The 6,602-nt window shown below is 37.7% G+C and overlaps 1 long non-coding RNA gene across 1 annotated transcript; it reads left to right on the top strand.

The window, feature by feature from the left end:
* The first annotated feature begins 2,473 nt into the window (after positions 1–2,473).
* On the top strand, positions 2,474–5,464 carry LOC122435386. Its single transcript, XR_006267662.1, has 3 exons — positions 2,474–2,552; positions 2,644–2,836; positions 5,338–5,464. It is a non-coding gene; the product is annotated as an uncharacterized LOC122435386 (long non-coding RNA).
* Positions 5,465–6,602: the final 1,138 nt, after the last annotated feature.

Raw genomic sequence — 6,602 nt, forward strand, 5'->3', positions numbered from 1 at the left:
TTACTGAGGTTTAGTTTATCTTGAATGAATACACTTCAGATTGTTGTAAGCCTTTGGTTAGTTTCCAGAGTTCTGAAAAAAGTTTCTTTTGACAATTGTTGCTTTTTAAAAAAAAAAATTATACTTCCTTCCTTGGAAGTATAGATTTATAGAGGTCTTTGCCAATCCACAAGTCCCACCTCAAAAATATTGTTTTAAAGACACTGGAAATAATTTTCAGTGATTATGGCAGAAATTTGAGGCTCATCAGGTTCATTTACGGCTTCCCAGGGGGCACAGTGGTAAAGAATACACCTGCCAATGCAGGAGACAGAAAAGATGCAGGTTCGATCCTTGGGTTGGGAAGATCCCCTGGAGTACGAACTGGCAACCCATTCCAGTATTCTTGCTTGGAAAATTCCATGGACAGAGGAGCCTGGCAGGCTATAGTACATGAGGTCACAAAGAATCAGACCCAACTGAGCACACACACACAGGTTCATTTGCTTCATTTTTTTTTTTTTAATATTTAAGGAGTGCCTCTTTTTCTTCTTGATTTAATTTTAAAAAATGTAAATAATTTGTGTTCCCAAAGTCTAATCTATGAAACAAGATACATTCAGAAAGATTTAGCTTTCATCATTGCCCCTCCTCTCTCTATAGGTTACCAGTTCTTAAAACTAGTTTTTGGTGTATGCTTCATAGTTTTTAAAAAATAAAACCATATAGCTATAAATAAACATTCCTCTGTTTTAATCACTTCTTGCTTTTTCCTTAACAAGATATCCTAAAGATAACCCCATAGTGGAATATGGAGCTATTCTTAAATTAATTGGATTTTGAAAAATTGTAAGAAAAAATTATTTGAGCTTAAATCATATTTTGGGTAAATAATATGTAAATAATGTCTTATTAAATTCTTCAAATTTATCAGCTAATTACAGGTATAATTTTTTACTTAGATGCCTAAATCTTCAGGAGTTGGTATTCTTTCTCTGGCTGTGTGAGGCTAGTTCAGAGAGTTGGTCTTTTGTTTTAGTGTCTTCATTTCTTGTTCTCTCCTGTCCACTTCTTTCTTCTCCATGTAGGTCACCAATAGCTTACAGACTCCCTTGGTAATTTCTACATGTCACAAAGTTGAATGCAAGATGGATGAGAGTCAAGACATCTAAAGAAGGCTAAGGCAGCATATGGTGAGAAGCAAATCAATACAAGGAGAACTGTTAGTTTTCCATTAGCACATTAAGGTTTATTTTGGGATGTCTCAGAGGACACCTTTATTGTAAAGGAATAATTTGACAACTGTGTTTTAATAAGGAAATAGAAATAAATTAGGAAAAATAGAAATAATCACCCTGCTAGGAGTTAGAGATTAATTGTCATCAGATTTAGCAAATAAAAGTAGAGGACATCCAGTTAAACTTGAATTTCAGATAATTTTTTATGAATAAGTTTTTTTAGTATAATTATGTCCTAACTATTACACTCAAAATATATCCATTGTTTATCTGGAATTCAAATTTAACTGGGTATCCTGTATGTTTTCCAGAAATCCTATTTGAAACTCAAATCAAGTAGATAGGGCTTGTCTTGGTGTTTGAAATGAAGAAGTAGATTTGGGCTGATGTAGAATCAGCTCTTCAAGGCTGTCACACACAGTTTTGTGCTGGGAGAAGACTGGTTTAGACTTCTTTCTGAGTCATCTCTTGCTTTTCCATTGTAGACTTTCCAATCCCCGCCCCCTGCCATACTGAACTATCTGCAGTCCAGAAAATGGAATTTTTTTTTTTGGCGTGTGAAATCTTCCAATTTACAATGTTAGCTCTTTCTTTTGTAAACTAAGTAGGCCAAATAAAACTCACATTCATGCTGGATTGAGCCATAAGGCCACCAGTTTGAGATCTTGTATTAACTATTCAAATGTGACACCATTTTTCAAAGATCTATATTAAGTGCAGTTCCAATTGGCTGGGATAACTCTATCTTGTACTTAACTCTGTCTGAACTCTGGAGAACAGTTGCCTGCTTTCTTGCTGTTCTCCCCCAAAACAGGAACTTTATATTTTATTTTTCTAACCTCAGCTGCCAGCAGAATGTTTGAGACATAGTAGGCACTCAGATGAATGAATGAATGAGTGAGTGAATGCATCTCAGTCACCTCCTGTTCTTCCAGGCAGAAGAACACTAATTCCTTTCCATCCCAGAATGGGGCAAAAGTGGTAAAATAATTACTTCAGACATAAAATTTTGTTATTAAGTATTTCACAGTTCAAGGCTGGTAAACAGTGGAAGTTTAATAACTGATTGCATCTTGGAAACCACATGTGAAGGGGACAGTCAAGCTTCTGGAATTTGGCAGTGTTTATAGTTCTACTTGCAGTGGTTTTAAAAATAATGTGACATATTCAGTGCAAATGCATTATTGTTAATATTTTATTAGAGAGTTATTGTTTTCTCTTTGAATATCTCTCATTATAGGCTGATGCATTATTAAGTAGAAATGTATTACATCCAAGGACCAATTTTCCCATCCCTGGGCTATGTATTTCTGATTCTATAACAGAAGTCAATGGGTAAGTCAGATTCATTTCATCTAAATTTACAGCAAACTCTTTTGGAACTTTCATTTGAGGGATACCTGCATAATCATGTAATATATTTTAGGTTCTGCAGCAGAATAAAGCAAGCGAATGGAGCCAACTTCATTGTTAACACAATGGAGCAGCTGCATGGTGACTGCAGACATTACTGGAGACTATCAGTCATTGGTACAATCAAGAATGAATCTCCTTCCAAATTTTCACAAGGAAACAATAGCACATCCCCTATACATACTGGCATTTACATGCTCTTTCTGGTAAATATTTTAAGTCAAATATGATTCAACGCTGTTAAAAAAGTTTCAACTCTTCCTACAGAAATGCTATAGAATGACTGAAAGAGCTTTGGTCTATTTAGTAACTATCTTATGAATTTAAAAGCAATCATAATTTTAAAACTGAAGCATTAAGTTAAGCAGGCCTTGGGCAATTGTGGATGGCAAATGCAGAGCCCTCCCCTGCCATATATTGCTCAGCTGAAACCTAATTGTAGAGGGAAGCTTTCAGTGGATAAGAATATGTGTTAGGAAAAGTTTACCCTAGATAGATACCAGATTCACCTTTGCTTTATATCATATTTGAGATCATTGTATTTCCTGGAGGAGAAATTTTAAAGAAGATTTTAAAGTATAATTCACTGTTGAGATGAAGAACATGACAAAGCAGTCTGATCGTTAATGCAAGGCATCAGTCTTGAGGCAGGACCAGACAGATTCCAGGAGGCTTCTGGTGTGGGTCCCAGACCCTGCTGTCCCAGTGGCCTGAGTGCCAGAGCCTATTTCTGGAACTTCTATCACTGACTCTTGGAAATTAACCCTGTATGATATTCAATAAATAGCGAATTTTAACAACTTGAGAATGAGAAACTTTACAATTGGGAGAAGCTTCACAAACAGACTTTTAAATGTAATTTTTTCTTCTCTAAGGCAGCTTGGCCTAAGAGATTATAAGAATAGAAAAATGAAGGAAATCAGGTTTTTTTTTTTTTTTTTTATTGTGGTGCCTCTTAACTGTTCTGCCATAAACTATTTTTTCACTGGGGTGGAAGATGTTTAGATCAAATCAGTTTTTCCCAAATTGTGTTCTGAGATCTTCGGACAACTGGCATGAGAATCAGGTGGATGCTTGCTTGCTGAAAATGAAAACTCCTGGGCCCCCAACCTACAGAGTCAGTCTCTGAGCCAGACCAATCCACCAATTCTAGCTGTTTTGTAGACATACTAGAGTTTGAGATCCATTGGGTGAGGTGAACCTCAGGGCCCCTTCCTCCTACAAAATTTTGTGAGGCTTGGATGGTCTTTCCAAAATTAAGCTTGTTGGTGATGGAAAGTTTTACTCCTCCCTTGCAATAAATTTAATAAACCTGAAAAGGGCTTCATCAAGCAAGATTTAGTTAACAGAGAAGTTTGGATAGTTTAGCTAATTATCCAGAGATCTAGTCAATCTTGGATTATTGGAAGGAATAGCACTTAAATATTTATACAGGAAATTATATTTAAAATAGACCAAGTAACTTGAGTCTGTGGAGGTTACCTGCCATATCAGTAAACAAAGGATGCTGTGGCTATCAAGCCATCAGTCACTTCAGTGCTCTCCCCACCCCCACCATCCCTGTGCACCCTGAGGGGATTCTGGATGGAGAAAAACAGGATACTGACCCTAGATGCTTATCAGAAGAATGATTTCAATGAGCCCAGACTCTTGCATCTTTCCATACACAGAAAAGCACCAAATTCTGTAATTTGAGACTTTTGTTTTTTCTTTAATTAACAGAAATCTTTTGATGCTCAACCACCTGGTTTGTTTTTGCAAACTGCTGCGTATCTTGGCTCTTACCTCTTCCGAATAGTCCCTCAGAGTTATCTGAGAAATTGTCTCCTGTGGTTAAGTCCTCAGTACTTCCACCAAATAAAACACAATGTTCAACGTGTAGGTTGTGCATTGTTTTCAGTCAACAAGTCTCAGAAATTCTCACGATGTTTGGGAGGCTGATCAATTTTTGTGCACATGCATTAGTTTCAACAAATCCAAACTCATTCAGGTTAGTTCCTCTCTGGGTAGAGTTTGCTTGTTTCTGATACTTGCAAGAGATTGAAGAGTTCTTAGGGAGCCCCATGAGGCCTTAGAAATCTAATGAGGAAGCTGACATAAAGAAGGAAGAGGAGAGTTTTCATTTCAGCAAATCCTTCCTTCTACATGATGATTGGATTACAACACTCACTTCTGGTTGGTGAGGCTGTGGAGCAACTGGAACTCCCATATATTGTTGATAGGAGTGGGAAATAGTGAAGTTAAAAATGTACCTTTCTAGGGGGGATCGGGATGGGGGATACATGTAAATCCATGGCTGATTCATGTCAATGTATGACAAAACCCACTACAATATTGTAAAGTAACTAGCCTCCAACTAACAAAAGTAAATGAAAAAAAAAATGTACCTTTCTTATGACCTAGCAATTCCACTCCTAGGTATTTACCCAAGAGAAAGAGCACACATTCAAAGACTTATATTAGAATATAATTAACACCTGTACTGGTAATAGACAAAAATCTGGAAATAGCTTAGATATGTATGAGCAGAAAGGCTAAACTGTGGTATAGTCATACAATAAAATATATCTACTACTGATGTACCTAAGACATAGATGAATTTCAAAATATTATACTGAATAAAAGAAGTCTCACACAAAAGATTACATAATGTTATGATTCCATTTACATTACTGTTCCTGCTTCTGTTTATTTTTCCTCTGTGCAGACAGTTCCAGGCTGCTCCATAGAAGAGAATCTGGCCAAGGGCCTGGGTTGGAAACAGCACACAGCTATAATGATATCCACCATTACTGAATGCTTAAGGGCCTGGCACTACCCTGAAATTTGAGTATTACTTCTATTTTATGGATGAGAAAACTGGGCCTCAGACAGAGCATATGACTTGCCCAAAGCTACACAGGAAATAAACACTGGAGCTAGGTTTATTTCTAGCTCAAGAATATCTTCTTTCCAGAGCAGCAGTTTTACCCTGAGGGTAAAGAAGAGGATATTGGTAATGCAGGAGAGAAATCAGCCTAGAATCGCTTCCAGGGGTTGGAGGAGGGAGGGAGGGAGGAAAGGGGAGGAAGAGCAGGAGGGGGGAATATTAAAGAAGATAAGCTATGGTCTTGTAGATTTTCTGTCAAGGCTAGAGACTGCCTTTTTGACCCTGCTTCACAATACATTGAACACTTGATAATTTGTTCCTCACAAAAGCCTGAAGCAGATAAGGAAATTGTCCTAAAGAAGTAAATTACAGTCATTCCTAGGTGTCCTCCAGGAATTGGTTCCAGGACCACCAATACCCTCATATCAAAAATCCATGGATAATTAAGTTTCTTATAACCTACACACCTCCTCCCATATACTTTAAATCATTGCTAGGTTATTTACAATACCTAATACAATGTAAGTGTTTTATAAATAGTTGTAAATACAATGTAAATCCTATGTAAATTGTTGCCAGGGCCTGGAAAATTCTATTTGTGCTTTTTTGGAACTTTCTGGAGTTTGGGAGGGTGTGGAGTATTTTCTATCAAAGCTGGTTGAATCTGTGCTTGTAAAAGCAAGGGATATGACAGACTACCAACTGTACAAGATCTAAGTGTTAAAGCAACCACTGACTGAAACCACCCACTCTCGCCAGGCCTGTTAGTAACCACTTGCATGAGTTATCTTACAACAGGAGCTCCTGGTAAGGAATGTGGAACTAACAAGCTACCACTAACTGGAAGAATTCGGGAAAGGTCAAAAGCAGAGAAGAGATGCCAGTCCATATGTCCTACCAACCTCCCAGAATTCTTCTTGCCACATCCATCTTGGCTGAGTAATGCATGTGACACCAAGAAGGACCCCAAGTCAGAACGACTGGCCAAAGACAACCCAGAAACTAATCTCATCACCATAAAACCTGAGACTGCGAGCCACGTGGCAGAGTGGTTCTCCTGGGTTCCTTTATCCTACTGCTCTCCACCCGGGTGTCTCTTTCCA

This window comes from Cervus canadensis, chromosome X (assembly GCF_019320065.1).
Source record: "Cervus canadensis isolate Bull #8, Minnesota chromosome X, ASM1932006v1, whole genome shotgun sequence".
Lineage (NCBI taxonomy): Eukaryota > Metazoa > Chordata > Mammalia > Artiodactyla > Cervidae > Cervus > Cervus canadensis.